The 23,980-nt window shown below is 38.4% G+C and overlaps 1 long non-coding RNA gene across 1 annotated transcript in view; it reads right to left on the bottom strand.

Moving 5' to 3' along the window:
* Window positions 1-23,980, bottom strand: part of LOC109488986 — a 39,861-nt gene that overhangs the window by 5,526 nt on the left and 10,355 nt on the right. The gene's annotated exons all lie outside the window — the stretch shown is intronic.

Here is a 23,980-nt window from a genome sequence, read left to right as displayed (position 1 = left end):
CTGGTGGTGCAGTCAGTTAAATGCCTGACTCTTGGTTTCCACTTGGGTGGTGATCTTAGGATCATAAGTTTAAGCCCAGTGTCAGGTTCCACACTCAGCACAGAGTCTGCTTAGGACTCTTTCTCCCTTTCCCTCTGTCCCTCCCCCACCTCTAAAATGAATAAAATCTTTTTTAAAAATGTGATGTAAAGTTGGGTGTAAATCAAGACTTCTTCTACCACTTCTGGTTCTTGCAACATGAAGAGTTAATGTGGACACTCTCTTGGCTAATAAATAATGAACAAAATAAATGACTGCCACACAAATAAATTGTGTTTTTAAAAGTAGTTAATTGAGCCAAGAGGGAAGAAAGGGAAATTCTCTGGTAGCTGGAGTTATAAAGTTGGGCTGATGGAACCAGCACCTAGAGAATGGGGTAAGACATGGCCTTGGGTCCACTCAAGATGAATATCTGGAACTAAGAGGGTGGATTAAGGAAAAGCTCTTGCAAAGTTGATTAGTCCATAAAAATGACACTAACAAGAACTCCAACAAGGAAAAAGAGCAAGGCATTTTGTAATATTCAAGGCTTTGAGTCTGAAAGAAAAAGAAACACCTCTTCTGAGAAATTAAACCAAGCCTGAGTGTAGGATTGAGTGTTATACTAGTCTTATAGCACAAGAATTCTCAGCTGACACACTAACAAAAAGTTGGGCAAGAAAAAACAAATTTGCTCAAGGCCCATGAAAACTCTGGGACCCTTGCAGAACCAAAAATTAATCCACATATTGGGACAAATCCATAATCTAGGGTATCTAGGACTCCCACAGAAAAGGACCATCACTGGGGCGCCTGGGTGGCACAGCGGTTAAGCGTCTGCCTTCGGCTCAGGGCGTGATCCCGGCGTTGTGGGATCGAGCTCCACGTCAGGCTCCTCCGCTGTGAGCCTGCTTCTTCCTCTCCCACTCCCCCTGCTTGTGTTCCCTCTCTCGCTGGCTGTCTCTATCTCTGTCGAATGAATAAATAGAATCTTTAAAAAAAAAAAAAAAAGAAAAAAGAAAAGGACCATCACTGCTTAACATGAGCTCAAAATAAAAAATTACAAACCATGTGAGGAAATAAAGATGAATCAAAAGAAAATCAACTCAATCACAGAACTATCAATAATTTAATATTCTGAAAGGGACCAGAAACACTACTCTGTTTAAAATGATTAAAAAGGTAAAAGAAGGAATTGAAATAATGCAACAATAGGATGATATGAACAGAGAATAAGCAGATTTGAACCAGGACCAAATTTTACTCTTGGAAATAAAAGATTAACTCATTCAAATTAAAAACTCAATGAATAAATCATCATGTAAAATGGTCAACTGACAGACAGTTCTGAATAAACCACCCATAATACAATACAGAGATAATAAGATGGAAATAAAAAAGAGAATTTATGAGACATGGAAGACAGAATGAGAAGTTCCAATATATACTTTTTTTTTAAATATTTTATTTATTTATTCAACAGGGAGACAGCCAGTGAGAGAGGGAACACAGCAGGGGGAGTGGAAGAGGAAGCAGCAGGCTCCTAGTGGAGGAGCCTGATGTGGGGCTCGATCCCAGAACGCCAGGATCACACCCTGAGCCGAAGGCAGACGCTTAACGACTGCGCCACCCAGGCACCCCCCAATATATACTTCTAAGAGGCATTCTAGAAAGAAATTTGTAGAGACTTTCACAGAGATAATGGGAGAAGAAAAATACTGTTACAATTCACATGTTGTATGGTTGTTTTATGTAGAAAACCTGAAATTATCCACACAGAAATTATTAGCATTGGTAAGAGTGTACAATATAGATGTAAAATCAATATACATTTTCCTGGAAATCTGCATTATTTTTACATTTTCAATGTAATCAGCATAAAGTTAACAAAAAACATCTACTTATCCTTTTTACCTCTGTTGCATCTAAACTTATGACACCTTTATCAATTTAATGAAATTTATCTGTGCCTTTTCTTTTTCTTTTGAGTAGTCACACCAGATTTATCTACTAATTTTTTCAAATAACAATATCTTGGCTTCCTTGAGCCTCTCTATTATTTAATACGATTTCTGTTTAATTGATCTATTATTTATATGATGGTTATTTAATTGGTTTCTGCTCTTGCCTTTATAGTGTTTTTTATTCTACTTCCTTTGTGTGGTTTTTTTTTCTATCATTCTTCTTTAACTTTCAAATTTGGAAACAGTTATTTAATTTTCAACCTTTAAATATTGAGGCTATATATTTTTCTCAGAGTACCGTTTTCCTGTATCCAACAATATATCTTTTGTATAACAAGTGAGATGGGAGAAAAGAACATATACATTTTAAACAAACACTGATAAGATACATAAGATAATTAGAATTTACACCCCTTCAATCATATCATATAATCAACTCTAGATGAATTAATGAACTATATATAAAATACAAAACTATAAATATGGGAGAATACTTTTATGATATCAGGGATATAAATATTTTCTTATACAAGAAGTAAAAACTGAGAACCACAGAGGAAAAATTAACAAATTTGGCTATTTGAAAAATAACAATATCCATTTTATCAAAAGCCACCATAACGAGAACACAGTGACCAGGCACAGACTAGAAGGAGATTTGCTAAATATATTTTTATATACAATATATACTTGCTAAATATATAACTGTCAAGGGATTAGTATCCTGAATACGTAAAGAATTCTTATAAATCAATAAGCAAAAAACAAACCAATTTTTTAAAAAGGACCAAAAGAATTACACAAGCATTTTATAAAAAATATAAATGGCCAATAAACATATAAAATGTCCCTTAGTCTAATTACCAATCAGAAAAATACAAATTAATTCTACTATGAAGAACCACTACATATCCATAAAATTGGCAGATATTCAAGTCTAAAACCAGCAGGCATCCAGCAGCGATGTGCAGCAAGGCAATTTGTCATATAGTACTGATGGGAATGTAAATTAGTACAGTCATTTTGGAAACCAATTTTGCTTTATGAAGATGTCCATACTCTATGACCTAGCAATTCCACTCCTAAGTATAAACTAAAGAAACTATCGATTTCCAGGAGGCATTTATGAAAATGCTTAAAGTAGCATTACAGCCTACCAGTAAAAAACTAGAAATAAGCCAATGTCCATTAACAGTAAAATGCGTAAAACATGGATGATGGAATACAATACAGTAATGATTAGGAATAAATTGTAGCTATATTCGACAACATAGTAGAATCTCAGGAACATAATTTTGAGTGGAAAAAACAAATTGAAAAATATATATACCACTAGTCCACTGATTAAAAAAAAGTTTTAAAACATGTAACGATATACTTTTCTTATGAAACTACAAAGAAAAAAAAGAAATGATAAAGCTTAAATTTAGGATAATAGTGGTCTCTGACAGGAGAGGAAATAAATAGGGTCATTAACAGACACTCATGGGAAGAATTCCTAAAAGATGTACTTGGGCAAGAAGGAAAATGGACCCAGAAAAAAAGGTGTCAGAAACACGGAGGAGAGGTAAGCAAAGAAACTGGCAAACCTTCTTATAAAACTAAAAACATAGGTGAGGGCACTTGGGTGACTCTGTTGGTAAAGTGTCCGACTCTTGATTTCAGTTCAGGTCGTCATTTCAGCGTTGTGACCCCAAGTCTGGAGTCAGGCTCCACGCTGGGCTGGAGCCTGCTTAAGATTCTCTCTCTAAAAAAAAAAAAAACAAAAAACTCTCTCTCCCTCTCCTTCTGCCCCACCCCCACTAAAAAAAATAAAAATTTTTAAAAAGACAGAGGTGGACTCATGTTTTGTGGGACCTAAAGCTTGCGTAATTTGGGGAAGCCATTTTAAGAAAAGAATATTAAAGGATTAATAGAAAATTAGGTATAAAAGTTTACATTCCAGGATTCCTGGCTGGCTGGGTCGGTGGAACATCCAGCTCTCAATCTTGGGGCTATAAGTTCCAGCCCCACGTTGGGTGTAGAGATTACTTAAAATAAAATCTTTAAAAAAAAAAAAGTGTACATTTCCTTAGAAAATCACAACAAATAAAAATTTAAATAGCAGAACATAGGGGAAAGAAAAAAAGGGAGGCAAACCATAAAACAGACTCTTGGCTGTAGAAAACAAACTGAAGGTTGTGGAAGGGGAGGTGGGTGGAGGATGGGCTAAATGTGTGATGGGGATTAAGGAGGGCACTTGTGATGAGCACTGGGTGTTGTATGTAAGTGATGAATCACCAAATTCTACACCTGAAACTAAAATTATGCTGTATTTTAAGATTACCCTGTATGCTAACTAACTGGAATTTAAAGAAAAACGTGAAATTAAAAAAATAAATGAGTTGCAGCTGAATGCTACAAAAACAAAATTCAGGAATGTAATACAATCTTTAATTATTTTTTATTACAATTTCACCTCCTTTATAATACATTTCATTCCCTACAGTTTTTGACTGCATACCCTTTGTGCATCTCTTAATGCAGTAAGGACTTTTAAATATTGTCCTATACAAAGGGGTAGAAAGACACATCAGTCTTCTAACACAGTTGGTCAAAAGTTGTTCTTTAAAAAAAAAAATATAGTCGTAGTTTAGAAAACTTTCTTTTGGCTTCACATTCATTATTGGTAGTGGAGGGAGGCTTCAGATAACTCCAGCCCTTTGATCTCACTGTCACAGCAAGCTGTTCAGGTCGGCTGGCTTTCACCACACCTAGGATCCCTCCCAGCCCCACCTTGCCAGGGCGGTTCTCAACTGTGGGCTGTGCCAAGTCACATGACCCTCAAGAGAAGAGGTGAGCAGTGTCTCACCCAGAGTCTTCTCACCGAGAAAGAATGGTGATACGCCAACGAATCCACAGAGAGCAGGCTGTCACTGGGGACTCTTGTCCAATGCCCACCCCCCTCTCCTGCAGCTCCAAGACCACCACGAGCATAAGAAAAATGACCTCCAGACTAGCAGGACCCCATTCCTCCACTATGTTGGGGTGCTGCTTCTTCCTGATATCAGAGCCTGGGGAGGGTCCCTTGAGTCAAGGGCACTGCAGCTGAAACACTAGCTTCATGGTAAATCAGCACATAGCAGGAACTATTGAAAATAATGTTAACAAGAACAGCAGTAATAGTCATCATTCTTAGAGGAACGATTACTTCCCACTCATACACCCATCAAAAGGAGTTCTCTAACCCCCACAAGTGATAATATAAGAACACTCCTACCTTCTTTCCACTTCCTTAACCGTTCCACCCAAAGGCAGGAGAATGGGAAAGTTTAGGAGGCTCACCTCACCATGCTTGGCTCAGCCCTGCTATTCTCTCTCCTTTCGGATCTGCTGCCTCCACAGAAAGAACATTCTGGTCTGCCTGGGTCCAGGTGGTGAATAACCAACCTTATTAGGGAGACCTGCTGTTGTCTCCCTGTGCCATCGGGGGCTAAGTCCATCTAATTCAGGAATAAAGTATCAGCAAGCCCATCTGGCCACAGATCCAAAATCACTTTCTCCGATCAGCTTTATCTGAAATAAAACTAATATTGTATTTTGATCTCCCACCTCTAATTCCTGCCTTTCTTCCCCTCTTTCTCCACACTGGTTCTGAATTTCAGAGAGGAAGAGAAGTGCTATGTACGGGATACCCTACAACCATAATAATAAAGACTAATTTGGGGACACTTTTAAAAACGGGTGAAAGTAATAAACTAGACAACAATAACACAGGAGAAGAGAGAACAGAGCTATTGATTAAATGCAGTCTTTCTTAGGTCAAATGCAGCATACTCAAAATTTAAGGGTAACCTCTAATAGAAATAGAATATATATCTTCCAGAACGCTGAAGAAGGAAAAAGGGAACAAAATCAATCCAATCAGAATCAGAAAAAGCCCAAATAACAAGAAAAAAAATGGTAAATAGAACACATAAGATGGTAGAAATAAATTTATCTGCAATCCTAATGAATGTAAACACTGAATTCAGCTGTTAAAAAGCAGAAATTATCTGAATTGAAATACAAATTCTGTATGTATGCCCTTGTAAGCATAAAAGACAACAACACCCAATATTTGAAGCAAAATTATGAAAAAAATATACCAGATACTAAACAAATGAAGGTAGAAAAGCAATACTAATCAGATGAAGTAGAATTTAAGGCCATAGGGGCACTGGCTGGCTCAGTCGGTAGAGCATGCGACTCTTGATCTTGGGGTTGCAAGTTCAAGCCCCACATTGGGTGTAGAGATTACTTAAAAATAAAATCTTTAATAAAAAAGAATTTAAGGCAATAATGTTAGGTATTAAAAAGGGCTACCATTGGGGTGTCTGGCTTACTCAGTTGGTAGAGCATGGGAGTTTTGATCTCAGGGTCGTGAGTTCAAGTCCCGCACTGGGCATGGAGGCTACTTAAAAAAAAAAGTGGTGGGGGAGCTATCATTTAACAGTAAAGAAAAATTACCAAAAAATTATAATAATCCTGACTTGCATGCACCTAAAAATATAGCCTTAAATATATATATAAAAGTAAATAATGATATATATACTAAAGGAATTATTAAATCCCTCCATCATGGTGGGTATTTTTTTAAAAGATTTTATTTATTTATTTATTTATTTATTTGAAAGAGAGCCAGCACAAGCAGGGGGAAGGGCAGAGGGACAAGCCGACTTCCCTCTGAGCAGGAAGCCTGACCCGGGGCTAGATGCCAGGACCCCAAGATCATGACCTGAGCATGGTAGGTATTTTTAACACTTCTCTCAGAAACTGATATAGAAAGCTTACTAATAATTAGGAAATATGAAATGTCTTGAACAACACAATTAATAAGCTTGCTCTAACGAACATATGCAGAATCCTGTCCCCAATAATTAGGGAAAACAGATAATTACTAGAGAGTGACACAATCCAGTCACAATAAATACCAAAGAATTCATTTCATACACAGCACATTTCATATCACAATGCAATATCATCAGAAATTTAAAAACCAACAAAGTAATCTAGAAATTCTATCACTTTAAAAACTAAAAAGCATTTTAAGACAGATTGATCGATCAATCAATCGATAAAATATATGATAGGGCAACTAGATAGATACAGAAGAGATGACAGGATCATACCATAAAAACAATTTCATGAAGTGCTTTGTCATTTAATAATACTTTGGGCATCTCTTCCCATGTTAATAATTGTAGATCCATACCATCATTTCAACAATGACGTAGTATTTTGCTGTCTGAATGAACCATAACTTATTTGTTGTTGAACCATTTATGAGTCAACATTTTGGTTTTGTGGCAGACTGCAGCTTGTCCCCTAAAACCCGTTCTTTTCTTCCTTCATACAAGATTCCTAGTTTTTAGCTGGCAGGTGCTGTCTGGAATAAAGGCTTATTTCCCAGTTTGCTTTGCTGTTAGGTGTGGTCATGTGACTCAACTGAAGTGTCATGTTCAACTTTCAGGAGGTATCCTTAAAAAGAACTGTGCCTTTCTTCCTTCATATCTTCCTAGTGTTATCTTCATACACTACTTCCTGTGCATATGGATGAAACACTTGGAGATCAATTAGCTATCTTGGACCACAAGGTGGGATCCTCATGTTTACGAGACCATAGACACGAGAGAGAATGAACCTGCATCACTGCTCATCATGGAGTTGGGATATCATGGAGTTGCAACATGGATTGCTTATCTTAAGACTTTCATTTGCATGGAAAGAAAATAAATATCTACCTTATTTAAGTTTTATTATTTGGGATTTTCCTGAATAACACATTTTCCCAAATATTTTGCTATAATGATCAACTGCTATAAGCATCTCTTTGTGCCTGTATTTCCCTACTTCTTCTAATGGAATGCATAAGTCATGGGATATATCCTTGTATCTGTTTTTTTAAAGATTTTATTTATTTGAGAAAGAGAGTGAGGCAGGCAGAAAGAGAGAGGGAATCTCAAGCAGACCCCCTTCAGAGCATAGAGCCGGACGTGGGGCTTGATCTCACCACCCTGAGATCATGACCTGAGCCAAAATCGAGAGTTGGATGCTTAACTGACTGAGCCAACCAGGCACCCCGGGATATATCCTAGTAAAGGTTTTTTGGATGTATTGCCAAATTTCACTCATTTTCACTTTGCCAATCAGATGGGCCAAAAATATGATTGTACTTCTTAGATTACTGAAATGATTAAATATTTTTTAAAAATTGTTTGTGTTTATTCTATGTTGCTTCTGTAAATTCCTTACCCATTTTCCTATCAAAGCATTCTTTTTCTTACAGATTTTAGAAGACTGTATACTGAGTAACCCTTTGTCTGTCTTACATAGTATATTTTCTTCAGTCAGTTCATTGTTGTTAAACATTGATTGTGGTATTTTTATGTGGAATTTTAAAAGTTTATCAGGACTTCACTTTCTGTCTTTGGTATCATTTTTAGAAAGTTCTCTCTTCTTACATACTGTAGAAATATTTGCCTATGATATCCACTAATACTTTTATGTGTTGTTTTATTTTTATTTGACTTAGAAATGATTAATCCATCTGGTATTTATTTTGTTATATTGTAGGGATCCAAATTTTTATTTTCCCTAGTGTTTAACCAAACATTTCACCTTTTATTAGGTCATCCTTTATTAGGTCATCCTTTATCCACTGATACAAAATGCCATTTCTAGGAAAAACTAAATTTTCCTTACATACAAGGATCACTTTTGAACTTTCAGTTATGTTCTACTAATCTATATATCTATTTCTTTACCAGTGCCATAACTTTATTCTAGCTTTTAAATATTTGTATAGTAATTGATATGGTATCTCCTCCCTAATAAATTTTTTTAAATTGCTCAAAATGAACTTGATGCTTTTTTAATATTCTGACAAAACAACAAAGGATGAATTTGACTAAATTGAGACTTATATTTGAATTTCATTATAATTTTAGACTGATTTGCAATTATTTGACCATTTTCATTATTGACTCATCAATACGATATTGATATGACCCACCAATATGATTTTTTTTAATTTTCAAATGAAGTCACTTTGATCTTCTTCTGAGATGTTATCAGACCCTCGATATTCACTAGGTCATGAAGCCTCTTGTATGAGAATAGGAAAGTCGTAAAAGCAGCCCTTGCCTCCAATGTGCTAATATTCTACTAAAAATCATTAAGATTGCATTGAATTGACATGAAGTCATGTAAAACAGAAATAAAACTCTCCATAACTTTATTATTATAAATACACTGCCCGGTACATACATCTTGCAAAGCTGGCCGGAATGATAAACGACAGTAGGAGCAGAGAGGGATTGATCTGGAACCGTAAAGCAGAGGGTAAAAGGCATTGCAGATGGCAGAAGTAGCATTTGGATGGGGCAAGGCAAATTATGAGGCAGATTCACATGTGTTCTAGGCTAGCAAAGATAATATGAATGCACGATAATTTTAAAAAGGGAAATTAGGGAGAAGGGACCAATTGTTAGAAAACCTTTCAACATGGATTAGCAATATGGATTTTACAAAAGCAAAAATTTTGACTGACTGTAGTTCCTGAAAATGGGTCTGAAAAATCAAAATGGTGCTTAAGAAAGATCATTCTTGCTGCAACGAGCACACACGTTTGGAGGAAGAAGGTGATTAACAGACTTACGGGAAGTGGTGCAATCATTTATTTTGGAATATAATTTATCAATATTGTTGATAATATTCAATAATTTCTATTCATTATGTGCCTAGCATTGTATTAGCACTAAGATGACTTTGCACCCCAACATCTATTTTTACAAGGCCCTCATGACAGATGTCTAATAACACTACTTACGAAGAGGGAGACATTCCCCAGGTGCTTCTGTACTTTGTTCAACAGAAATTTAACTGCCCAAGTAGATGTGTGATTGATGTCATTCAATGATCAATGCAGCAAACTCCCTCCTTTATCCTCTGCAGCACAAATCTCCATTTAACCCCTTGGGATATGTAAGTGCCTCATTTCTTAAGAAACTACAGCGAGATTAGGGAGAAGAGAAGGCTTCACAAAGCAATTAGGACGAGGGCATTGAATCCATCCTCCTCCTTATTGAAAAGCAGCTTCGACCAAGGTACTGCCTCCTAAAATAAACTTTAACCTCCAAAGGAGTTTGCAAGAAAATTTGAAGGCATATAAGAGGAAAAATAAAACAGCCTTTAGGACAACTCTTCTGGGTTTTTTTTTTTTTTCTTTCAGTGCCTTGAGTCCAACAGCAGAAAATCTCCCTGAAAGAAGCACTTCTAAGTGCATCAGAGTTGCTTTCCAGTCTGCAAAAGCCACTTTCCTGTAGCATGAATATTTTATTTTTTTCTCGTCATGTAACTGACATCTACATGATGTGAAGCAAAATACTTTTGGTTCTTGTTGTCGCTGCTATTTACAACTGGAAGAGTTACCCAGAATTGGATCCATCCTACAAGAGAGGAGCTTCAAAATAGGTGTTTCCTTTGGTGCCTTTAATTCCTCTCCCCTTTGCCTTTGTCTTAATTAACAGCAGCAAAATGAGACAGTATGAGACAAGATGAGAAAGTGCTGCATGTATGCCTGGGTTTGTTTTGGGGGCTTTTGTTCTGTAAATGCGCATTTAACTTCTGTTTTTAAAGCCCACTTCCCCTCAGACCTGGTGTGCCCGGGTCCCTAAGCATCTTCTGACCTCGGGGCACCTTAGTCTCCTTAGTCAACTGTTCAGGAAGAGTCTCCCCACTAGGAATGCCACGGGGGAGAAAAGAGAAACAGAGACTGATGAGACTCCGAATTCTGTTCCTGTTCTTGGAAAAAGCCCATCGGTTATGGTTCCCAGAAGATTAGGGACATTGAAACAAAATATTTAATTAAAGTAAAACTTATTTTCTGAGAAATAAAAGAAAAAATGAACTTGTGGGACTTCATCAAGATAAAAAGCTTCTGCACAGCGAAGGAAACAGTCAAAAAAACTAAGAGGCAGCCCCACAGAATGGGAGAAGATATTTGCAAATGACACTACAGATAAAAGACTGGTATCCAAGATCTACAAAGAACTTCTCAAACTCAATACACGAGAAACAAATAAACAAATCATAAAATGGGCAGAAGATATGAACAGACACTTTTCCAATGAAGACATACAAATGGCTAACAGACACATGAAAAAATGTTCAAAATCATTAGCCATCAGGGAAATTCAAATCAAAACCACACTGAGATACCACCTTACGCCAGTTAGAATGGCAAAGATAGACAAGGCAAGAAACAACAATTGTTGGAGAGGATGTGGAGAAAGGGAATCCCTCCTACATTGTTGGTGGGAATGCAAGTTGGTACAGCCACTCTGGAAAACAGTGTGGAGGTCCCTTAAAAAGTTAAAAATTGAGCTACCCTATGACCCAGCCATTGCACTACTGGGTATTTACCCCAAAGAGACAGACATAGTGAAGAGAAGGGCCATATGCACCCCAATGTTCATAGCAGCATTGTCCACAATAGTTACATTGTGGAAGGAGCCGAGATGCCCTTCAACAGATGACTGGATTAAGAAGATGTGGTCCATATACACAATGGAATATTACTCAGCCATCAAAAAGAACGATTTCTCAACATTTGCTGCAACATGGATGGGACTGGAGGAGATAATGCTAAGCAAAATAAGTCAAGCAGAGAAAGACAATTATCATATGGTTTCACTCATTTATGGAACATAAGAAGTAGGAAGATCGGTAGGAGAAGAAAGGGATAAAGAAAGGGGGGGTTAATCAGAAGGGAATGAACCATGAGAGACTATGGACTCTGGGAAACAAACTGAGGGCTTCAGAGGGGAGAGGGGTGGGGGATTGGGAGAGGCCGGTGATGGGTATTAAGGAGGGCACGTACTGCATGGTGCACTGGGTGTTATAAGCAAGTAATGCATCACGGAACTTTACATCAAAAACTAGGGATGTACTGTATGGTGACTAGCATAATAAAAAAATATTATTATAAAAAAAAGTAAAACTTATTTTCTCCATTAGCTATACATTTTTATATAATAATAAATGTTCATGGCAACAACCAACCAAAGAAAAAAATAAACAAGACAGAGCAAAAACAAAACCAAGAAGAAAGAAAGAAAAGCAAAGAAATGGTATGGGACAGAAAAATACACGAATAAAAAGTTCTACTCTCCCACTTCCTTGTGGTTTTTCCAGAGCATATACATAAAATATTTATTTCAGACAAATAGGATTATATTATATATATTCTCTAACTTGTTTTTTTTTTGCACAAAACAATTTATCTTGGACCTCCTTCTAGTAGCATATATAACTCTTTCCTTCCTATGTACATTTGCATGCAAGCATGATGTACCCTAACATATAAAAGAACCAGATTCTTATGGATGGATCATAGGTGGGTTTTTGGCTATTTACAAATAATATGACAATGATTATTCTTCTCTTAAAGATTTTATTTATGTGTCAGACAGAGACAGAGTGAGAGAGAGCACAAGCAGGGGGAACAGCAGGCAGAGGGAGAAGCAGACTCTCCGCTGATCAAAGAGCCTGACAACACAGGACTTGATCCCAGGACCCTGAGATCATGACCTGAGCTGACGGCAGACGCCCAACCGACTGAGCCACCCAAGCGTCCTGACAATGATTATTCTTGTTCACATGTGTAAAAAACTATAAATGTCTAAATGGAGTTGGAAGATCAAAAGATGCATAATTTACCTTTAAAAGTAAAACGTACACGTTAACACTTAATATATCCTGCCAACTCGCTCTCTAAAAAGGTTGTATCAGTTTACACTCCTACTGATGGTACCTGAGACTGCAGATGTCTCACGCCCAAAACAAATATTTTCATCCCTGGCAATATGAAAGAAAAAAATTCACTTCTCAGTCTTAGAAGTTTTCAGTTCTTCAGTTATAACTGAGTTTGAACTTTGTATATATTTATCAATCAGTTTTTTCACTGCAAATAAACTGTTCATTGCTTTTAAATTGACTTGTTTACCTCTGTATCGATATGTAAGAACATTCAACATTAAGGAAATTAACACCTTGTCATATGTATTAAAATGTTTTCTCAAGACTGTGTAATAAACATTCTACTTTAAAAGGATATTCCAAGTTTTACAAGCAGACCCCTTAACCAGGGCAAATTTGATTTAAAATCATTTCTATTTAACTCTCTCACTAGGGAAACTGCATGTAATCATTTTTTCCTAAGAAAGTGCATTCTCCTATTTGATTTAATCTTAAAATAGTTGTTCGATGTAACTTTAACAGTCATTGACTCAAAGAGAGATTTGTTTCAGAAAGAAGCAAAAATTACAAAAGAACAATGAAAGGTCAAAGAATAATGATGACCATCTTCATGTCTCATGAAATCTTTTTTTTTTTTTAAGATTTCCTTATTTATTTTAGAGAGAGAGAGAGCACAAACAGTAGGGGCAAGGAGAGGGAGAATCTCAATCAGACTCCATGCTGAGTGGGGAGCCAAACTTGGGGCTTGATCCCACTACCCTGAGGATCAGGACCTAAGCTAAAACCAAGAGTCAGACAGACGCTTAACCGCTGCGCCACCCAGGCGCCCCTCATGAAATCTTTAGAATAAAAGAAATTAAAAATAAAAGGCATAGAACATTCATGAGGATTTCAAGCCTTGCTGGAACTCTCCTTAATTACTTTGCCAAATTTTTTTCCGTATCTTTCTACTGCAATTCTCTCTTTGGAGGCTGTATTCCAGACTCTCTCTCTTTATCCATGTCTCCTCCCTTTCCCAAATTATCACACATATCCTCGGGAATTTCATATTTTTTGAGGGAAATAACGCTTGACTTAAAAGTTAGTCGTTATTAGATTCCATATACAACTTTATAGGAACGTCATTGCTCAAGACTCGGATCACCAGGCAGGCAGTGCATCAGCTGCTGTGTCTCTACCTTACTTAGCAAATGCTCATCAAACTGTTCTCTCTGGAAATTTCAGCATAATGATGCTGGATGAAGTAGTCTAAATACTAAAGGCTAGGGGCGTCTGCGTGGCTCAGTCAGTTAGGCATCTGCCTTCAGCTCAGGTCATGATCCTGGGGTTCTGGGATCAAGCCCCATGTCGGGCTCCCTGCTCAGCGGGGAGCCTGCTTCTCCCTCTCCCCCTGCTGCTCCCCCTGCTTGTGCTCTCTTGCTCTCTGGCCAATAAATAAATAAATAAGAACCTTAAAAAAAATAAATACTGAAGGCAACTTTATGTAAAATGAAATTCTTTAATTTTTCTCAATTTCTGAGAATCATATCATACTATGATTTAATCCCTAAAATTCTAAGAATTTATGACTCTAGGATTTTATATGGAGATAACTATTTACCTATGTGTACAAACCACTGTTTCAAGTTCCAAGTGGTTTTTGATACTCAGTGGCTTATCTGTTTTTCAGTCAATTGGCTGACTTTGAGAAATAAATTATTCCTTGGATGAAAGAGTCTATTAAATTGCGGGCATTGTAATGAACTGACTAAATTAAAATCTGATAAAATTAAAGGGAGGTAGAGAAAATAATACGCTGGAGGCTAACATTTTTTGTTTATTTTTAAATACAATGAAGCAAGTGTTATTGAAAACGTTCCATTGAATATTTTTATCATAAAATATTATTGTTATTTAATTGATATTTATTTTCCTATTTTTTTGTTTTGTTTTTGTTTGTTTGAGCAAGGGTGATCTGTGTATTTTGTTTTTGTTTTTGTCTAAGTAAAGGAAAAAAGGGAAGACCTATCAGAAGATAGGCAGACTTTCGGCCCACGGATTATCTGGAGGTGGTAACATATACAGACCTTCCCATTCATTACACCAATATTTACTGAACGCCTACTGAGATTAATTGGGGTAAGAACTGAATTAAAAGCATTTGAAATCTGACTCAAGGGCTGTGTGAACATTTTTAAAGCCTTAGTCACTCACTGAGCTTAGAAACTGCTCGGAAATCCCAAGTCAATAGGGTTTTAAATCCAGAAGTTTCTATCTATCCCAAAATAAATTCAAATTTTAGTTATGGTATATTAATAACAATTGTGGAAATATAACTAATTTGTTGTTCGATTATTGCATTTCTTTAAAAATTCCTTTATATTACATTTTAATGTATTCATAAGACAAAGGTGGTTGGTGGGGAATGTCAGTACTGCTGGTTTAATAAAGCATTTACTTTCATAGGTAACAGAATTATTATTGATTGTCACCCTCATTGCTCTCTGAGGATAAATTCTTGTAGCTGGAAGGCTGCCAATTTACCAGGTGCTGGCATAAGCTAGGGCACTGGGGCTTGGTGACTGAATTACCCAGCTTAATCGGCAAGGTGGGTGACAGACAGGATAACTTAAGGGAAAATCCTGGGGGCAGGAGTATCGAGTGAATCTCCAGCTAAGACAGTTTGCAAAGCGTATCCTTATAGGTGACTCCTGATTTCTGGGGACTGGGGGGCAGGGGTGGGGTAAGAGATGTTCAATTGGGTGATGGGCTGGAGCTTTGCATAGTGTGGGATGCAACCTTTTATGATACCACCACAAATCTTAATGATTTGGGACTGATTGTATTTCTTGAGGAAGCCAGTGAATAGAAAGAGTTGAGGTCAAGATTGGCCCCAGGTAAAAACAATGCAATATACATGAAGAGGAGAAGAGACACCTCAGTAGCATACACTGAAAAATAAAAATAAAAATAAACCAGAGAATTATATGTCAAATGCTTTCTGGTTTGGTTGTGCCTGGGGTTGTACTGGGCACGGCGCACGCAACACTTCTCAAGGCACAGTGACCTGCCTCTCTGGAAAAGCAATCAGAATTCTCTACAAACACATTCAGGGATTAAATCTTTCCAAGGCAGACCTCTATGGGTGGTTTATTAAAAGAAATTACGTGCACATAATCCTCCACAGAATTTTAAGTCTTCAGGGAGCCCAAAGCCAACATTATCATGTTTTTTAAGTCAATTGAGAAACTTTTTTCTTTTGCAAAACATGTTATAAATTCTTTAAAGTCTATTTAATTTTCCTAGTCAGATTTTAAAGGAAAAGAACTAGTGTTTCTATGAGGTTTCTGCTCTATTATCACATATTTCAGGGCCATTCACACTGTTCTGTTCTTAATCATTTAAACAACAAATCTATTTGAATGTGTGTCTAATCCTTAATACTGGTGAGAGAAGGCTGTCTTCAAACTCCTCAATCCTAAGGTCAGTTACTTTCCTCTGCAAGGCTGTGCTCACCGGGAATGCCTGAATGAAGTCTCCACAGCCTGCGAGGAAAAGTAACCTCAGTTGGTGAGAAATTTCTGGTTCCAGAAGCATTGTTCTTTCAGAATGATAAGTGATTTGCATGCTAGTCCAGGATGTTGGGAAAAGCCTCCCTGATTTCTATCACCAAGGGGGAGAAATCAGATGGTGACAGAATGTATGTGAAAGCTCTTTGTAAAGTAGCAACAAAATATAGTTGTCCAGTATCAAAGGCAGACACAGCTCACAAGACCCTTTCAGGAAGAGCCACGAGGCAAAGGAAAAGTATTTGCTTATGAAACTGGAATTGTAAATAATGAGGTAGAACTATACACCAAACACCATAAAGATGCATTTTCTTGTATATATTGAGGTGCTGATATATTTTTTTTAGAGAGAGCGAGCATGTGCATACATGAGCAGTGGGGGAGGGACAGAGGGAGAGAGAATCTTAAGCAGGCTTCACAGTTCGCATGGAGCCTGACATGGGGCTCGGGGGCTCAATCTCATGACCCTGAGATCATGACCTGAGCTGAAATCAAGAGTGATGGATGCTCAACCGAGCCACCCAGGAGCCCCATAATTTTAAAAGACTCAATGCACATGTTGATAGAATGTGTGTCACTCAGACCCTTCTTATTGATATTACAGTCATTTTCATTTTCCTAGCAGCTACTGTTTGTTACTAATTTCTAATTTTACTGCATTATGATCAGAGAATATGTTGTATACAAAACCCAGTTTTTTGTTATTTATTGAGATTTCCTTTGTGGGAAACATTGGAATTGTTGGAATTTTTTTCCAAAGTAGATAAACACTTGTTTTTGTTTTTCCTACTTGAGAATCAGTGTAATTCTTCAATGTTTAGATTCCAATATTTCATTATAGAAATTTTTCATTAACTTTCTTTTTGAATATTGCCTGTCTCCCATTTGCCCCTCTCTCCCTGTGTCTCCCTGAGACACAACAGGTGCATGTTGGACCTTCTCATTCTGTCTCCCACACCCTGAACCATTCTTCCATCTCCTCTACCTCTTTCTCTCTGTACTTCATTCAAGGTGGTTTCCTCAACTGTATCTTCCAATTCATTAATTTTCTCTTCTGATGTGTCTAATATGCTGATTTAACTTATTCCGTGACATTGTAATGACTGTGATCTCCATTGCCAGACATTCCATTTGTTTCTTTCCAAATCTGCCTATTCTTTATTTCCATGGTATCCTGTTGTTTTGTTACATTTTCTGATTCTTTTTTAAGACCTCTTTGCTCATTCTATTTATTTTTGAGTGTCTGATTTTCGTTCTGCCATCTGTGGTTGTTTTGGTGCTAAGTCTCTCGATTTTTGCCTCTGATAACTCTCCCATAAGGTAGCATTCCTTATGTACTTTGTAACATTTTGTTGTGGTGGTTGTGAATTCATCTTCAATGGGTTCGGCTGTTTATCTGAGAGAAGTTTCTGTTACGGACTAGACCATGTCCCCCACCCAAATTCATATATGTTGTAGCCTTAACCCCCAATGTGACTGTATTTAGACATATGACCTTTAAAGAGGTGGGGGTTTTTTAAAGATTTTTTTTTAATTAATCTCTATACCCAACATGGGGTTTGAACTCAAACCCCAAGATCAAGAGTTGCATGCTTCACCAACTGAGCCAGCCAGGTGCCCTTTAAAGAGGTGATTAACAGTAAATAAGGTCATAAGGGTAATTTGATATGACCAATAATGTCCTTATAAGATGTGGAAGAGAGACAGGGACACTTGGGTGGCTCAGTCAGTTAAGCACCCAACTCTTTTTTTTTTTTTTTAAAGATTTTATTTATTTATTCGACAGAGATAGAGACAGCCAGTGAGAGAGGGAAAACAAAGCAGGGAGAGTGGGAGAGGAAGAAGCAGGCTCATAGTGGAGGAGCCTGATGTGGGGCTCGATCCCATAACGCCGGGATCACGCCCTGAGCCGAAGGCAGACGCTTAACTGCTGTGCCACCCAGGCGCCCCGCACCCAACTCTTGATTTTGACTAGGTCATGATCTCAGGGTTGTTAGATCAAGCCCTGCTTAAGATTCTCTCTCTTCCTTTCCCTCTGCCACTCTCCTCCAAAAAACCCCACAAGACACACCAAGGATGTGCGTACACACAGGAAAGGCCATGTGAATATGCAGCAGGAAGGCAACTATCTGCAAGCCAAGCAGAGAGGCCTCAGGAGAAAGCAAACCTGCTAATATCTCGATCTTGGACTTCCAGCCTTATTCTGCTGCTTATGACACCCAGTATGGGGCATCTTGTTATGGTAGCCCTAGCAGACCAACCAGCCATCTAACCCGAGGTTGTGAAAGTGACCTCACAGAATGCTCTGCTTCTATCAGATTCCCAGGGGTTTCAAGGCTCTGGATGTATTTTTATGTTAATTTATTGGCTTAGAGAGTGCCTTCCAAGAAATGGACTTACAGCTAGCTTTCTAAGCAAATAGTATAAATTCAGACCACTCAGGATATGGCCTAGATTGGTATCAGTTTCTCTCAAATGATGTCCCTTCCCTGGCTTGTGCCCGCTCTTGGGTGCAATTATAGCAAACTTCCTCACTCCTTCCCTCGACCAATGAATAGTGTTTTGCTAGCTTTCCTGAGGCTCCAGGCTTTCTGCAGGGGACTGGCTTCGGCCTCCCCGCCCAGTGAATCTCAGGCCTTATTTCCTGCCCCCAGCTCTGCCTCCTCCCCTGTCCATCCTCATCCCCAAAAGCCCTTATCCAAAGCTGAAACCCCCAGAGGTCCCTGCAGCATTGGCTTGTACTTTTTGCTCTGGATTTGGTTTCTTGCTTTGTTTCTGACATCTGGGCAGTCTGTTGCTCCATTTTATCCATCACTTCCATGAATTTGTTCTAGTAAGCAAGTCTTTCCATGTCATATTTGTCTGCCATGTTCGGTTTCTAGAGAGTACTAGAAAGTGTAGATTTTTTTCTAAAATGCTAGAAGTAAATTTGTCTTCGTGAAGTAGGACTAAATTTGTCTTCGTAGAGTAAGATTACGTGAGTTAGTCAGTAAATTCATCCCAACTGTTTTTTTAAAAGGTGATATTGTAAGTAGGAGCATAAACTGATTTTAGAATGAGTAGCCTTCAATAATGTCATGGCACTATCATCAGGGACCTTATTTCCAGACTTAACATCAGTCATACACACACACTTGTGGTTTTAGAGAAAACAAATGTAAAAAAGTATATTTAAGTTGAAAAGCAACAAAAAAATCTTCATCTTTGTGCTTATGCTATAATTACAAAGTCACCACGATCTCATCAGCCTTTAGCACTACCATAGACAGAATGGTGCCCCCCCAAATTCACATGTTGAAGCTCTATCCCAATGTGATGGTATTTGGAGATGGGGCCTTTAGGAAGTACTTAGGGCTAGATGAGGTAGGGAGTTTTGAGGTTTGGACCCTCAGAAGGAAATCAGCAGCCTTATAAGAAGAAGAAGCAGAGAGATCACTTTCCCCCCTCAGCCACTTAAAGGCACAAGCAGAAGGCTATCTGCAAACCAGGGAGAAGGCCCTTCCTTACCAGGAACTGAATGAGCTGGCACTTGGATCTTGGAGTTCCCAGCCCCAGAATTGAGAAATAAATGTCTGTCACTGAAGTCACTGTGGTATTTTGTTATATGTATATAACAAAATGGTATTTTGTTACAGCAGCCTGAGCAGACAAATACCTCCACATACTGTCCATATAGCTGGAATTCACTTGCCTACCCTCTGTTTATGCTGTCCCTACATACTTATCAGATAAGTAATAAATGATAGTTTGTGATTACCTAAATTCAGAATATTTAATGTGCAGTCAAGTTTCTGAAACCCATTTTCCCTGTTTAAAGCTCTTCTGACTTCAATGCATTCTTAATTATTTGAAGTTCTCCCTCTTATTCAGTTATCTGAGGTTTGATTAAGATTAATGCATTCAGGGGCACCTGGGTGGCACAGCGGTTAAGCGTCTGCCTTCAGCTCAGGGCGTGATCCCAGCGTTATGGGATCGAGCCCCACATCAGGCTCCTCTGCTATGAGCCTGCTTCTTCCTGTCCCACTCCCCCTGCTTGTGTTCCCTCTGTCGCTGGCTGTCTCTATCTCTGTCAAATAAATAAATAAAATCTTTAAAAAAAAAAAGATTAATGCATTCAACAGTACACAACACCGGACTTCATGCTGGGGGTGTCCAAGGATCTTACCAGTATGTAACCACCAATAAACACAGCACGTCCTGGGTGCAGGCTAAATGGGTAAAACGTGCATGCTGTTAGATGCCTGCAAGCCTTAAGCATTCTCTTACCAACCTGGTTTGTGGGAGGATGAAGGAGAAGCAGCACAATGCTCTCTCTCTCTCTCTCTGAGAGAGCTAAAGTGTGCACGTGCGTGTGCTTGTGAGCAGCAGGACGGAGCAGAGGGAAAGGGAGAGAGAATCTTAAGCAGGCTCCACACCCAGCACAGAGCCCTATGTGGGGCTCAATCTCACAATCCTGAGATCACAACCTGAGCTGAAATTAGGAGTCCAGACACTCAACAGACTGAGATACCCAGGTGCCCCAGCACAACGCTCTCTCTTACTGAGGCATCATGAATGCAAGCTGTGCAGTCTATTGTATGAACGGAATATGTCCATGTTTCCTGTAGCCATCTAATAACTCTGGCCACAAGGAAGAGGGGTATGGAAGGAGGCTATGAATGAACGCCCAAAGGAACCAGTAGACTTTCTGCCTTCTGCCTGTTCCATTCTATAGCTTCAACCCTACCAGTAATTCCAGCTGTCCTTAAAGGAGTCCTTGGGGTGCCTGGATGACTCAGTCAGTACAGCATGTGATTTTTCCCCCCCAAGATTTATTTATTTACTTTACAGAGACAGACAGAATATGTGAGTGGTAGGAGGGGCAGAGGGAGAGAAAGAATCCTTGAGCAGGGAGCACAATGCAGGGCTGGACCCCAGGACCTTGAGATCATGACTTAAGCCGAAATCAAGAGTCGGTTGCTTAACCGACTGAGCCACCCAAGTGCCTCAGAGCATGCGACTCTCGATCTCAGGGTTGCGTTCAAGCCCCACAGTGGGTGTAGGGATTACTTGTTAAAAAATCATAAAGGAGTCCTTGAAGCTTTAAATTGACTCCTTCTCTCCACTTCTATTTGCAAAGCAAGTGACTTGGCTTTGTTACCCCAATGCCATTCATTTTCCTGAAATGATGACAGAGCAAGTTACCCTATAATTGTGTGGATGGCTTTGTAAAAGAGTTATCTGCAGCCTGCCTTCTCCAGGAGGGGTCCTGAGCCAGCATCACGGGCATCCCCCAGGGCGCTTCTCCGATCCAGCATCTCAGGCCCCACCCAGGAGCTCCGGAATCAGAGTCCACGGTTTATCGAGATCCCAGAATGAGGCATATGGACACTGGAGTTTGAGAAGCACTGGTTTACAGTATTGTTCCCTCCACCTAATATAAAGTTACCTTTTTTGGCTCATTAATAACATCTAGGGAACAAGATGAAAGTTTCCCTAGAAACCTACCTAATATGGCATTTTGATATTCTCGTAACAATTAGGAATCACAGTAGGGTCTCTTTTTCCACATACAAAAAAACCTAATATTTAAGTCTATAAATGACTCAGAAAAACTGTTTCCATTTTGATTTAGTATGAATGAGGTCTTGCTCACACCTGGTAAATTGGAAGCAAGAACTGCTGCCTTTCAGGTTAATGGTTTTCCCTCATCAAGCTGTCCTTCTTTCATGTAATCTAGACTTGCCACCACTTATTTATTTTTTGGTAACTGTTCTTCTTTTTAATAGGATTATGCATCCTCCCAATATTAACAGCAATTAGACTCACCTCATGGCGCGTCATGCCAGCTCACTCTGCAATTGTCGGAGCAAGATGATCTTACTCTTGTCTCAGTAACAATCTCTGACAACCAAAACAAAGCAGCAGGCAGAATACAGGAAGAGAATTAACAATAAAGGATCACAGATGACAAGAGCTTCTCAAACACGATGGTTGCCTCGGCCTGTTCTATCCACATGGAAATAATGGTGTTTGCTCTGCTAGGACGCGGAACACTGCGACACAGTCCAAAACCACGTACTTTTCAGAGAAGTTTTTAAAGAAGACTCTTCAAAAAAAAAATAAAGATGACTCTTGAAAAGCCTTAGAAAACATTAATATTCTCTTTCTAAATCTAATCTATTTAATTTTATTGGAAAACATTTACCTAACTCATCAGCAGACTCTCTGGTATTGAGTAATATTTAGCATGCTGTAATCACAGGAAAGAGAGATTTAGAATAAATGCTGCTTTTTATTACTATTCAATCATCATAAGTTGTTCTACTTTTTATCTTTTTAGTCAACAGATTTCAAAGGTGGGAAAATATCTTCATTTGCAGACATACCTGTATTTATCTCCTATTATATTTTCCATTAGTGTCTACATGAGATTTATTTTCGGTGATTTCCCAACAAAGTAAACGTGGATCTTCTAAGACCAGATGTTAATAATACAGACAAATGCACCCTATCTCTTAGGGATGTTAGGGGAATAAATCAGATAATATTTACAGGGGAATTTGACCTCACTAGAGATAGTATATAAATGAAATGTGAAGAAAAAAAAAACCCTTTAAAGAACAAAAAAATCCATTCAGTTATAGCCAGATTAACTTGACAGTACCAAATTATGCTCCGAGTGAAGAAAACAGACCTACTAATAGTGGTCCCACTGGTTGTGAAGAAATGCCAAATACTAACAATCAATTCCAGGTCTGGCTGAAACCTCATGTATCAGTTTGGAGAAACACAAAATGAGCTCTCTGTCTTTTTCTATGTCTACGTCTATTATACTTGGGATACTGGTAAAAGCCAGTATCCCAAAGACCATGACTCATCTTTGCCTATGTTGGAGTGAATTATCAAAATTATTTTAAACCTCTTTCTACATTTAATAACATATAAGGATTGTTAATGAAGCACTGATGTAAAGAGAAATTTAAGGACCTCTGTAACATACACAGCTAGACAAATTGTTTTTACATTTGTATTATCTAGAATCAAAAAAGAGCTTTCAGCAGGACAATGGGCAAAGAAGGAATCATATTTACTCCAGGTTGAAAGGCCAAATTTTCCTTAGAGTTACAGGGAAACTGTCAATTATAGTCTCAGTATTATTTGAGAGACACAGGAAAGTCCCCCGATCCCACATATTTTTCAAACATCCTGTCACAATGACCCAAATTCTACCATTTTAAATGCTTCTGGGGCACCTGGGTGGCTCAGTGGTTTAAGTGGCTGCCTTTGGCTCGGGTTATGATCTCAGGGTCCTGGGGTCGAGCCCCACACAGGGCTCCCTGCTCAGCGGGGAGCCTGCTTCTCCCTCTCTCACTCCCCTGCTTGTGCTCTCTTGCTTTCTGTCAAATAAATAAATAAAATCTTAAAAAAAAAATGCTTCTGAGTTAAGGGAAATGGCTCCATATTCACAGAAAAAGGCAAAATTAAAAATTGGGGGATGATAAAGACATGCAACAATGTAATACACCAACACCCACTGCATACCTACTATGCACCAGGTACTATTCCCAGTGCTTTACCAGAGCTCTCTCATTTAATTCCCACATCAGCCTATAAAATAGGTGCTATTATTACCCCAGTGTTACAGCTGTGGAAACGGGCACAGAGAGGTTAAGAAGCTTGCCCAAGGGG

This window comes from Ailuropoda melanoleuca, chromosome 10 (assembly GCF_002007445.2).
Source record: "Ailuropoda melanoleuca isolate Jingjing chromosome 10, ASM200744v2, whole genome shotgun sequence".
In the NCBI taxonomy this organism is placed as follows: domain Eukaryota; kingdom Metazoa; phylum Chordata; class Mammalia; order Carnivora; family Ursidae; genus Ailuropoda; species Ailuropoda melanoleuca.
The sequence above is the reverse complement of the archived record's forward strand: the minus strand, read 5'-3'. Positions and strand labels throughout refer to the sequence as shown.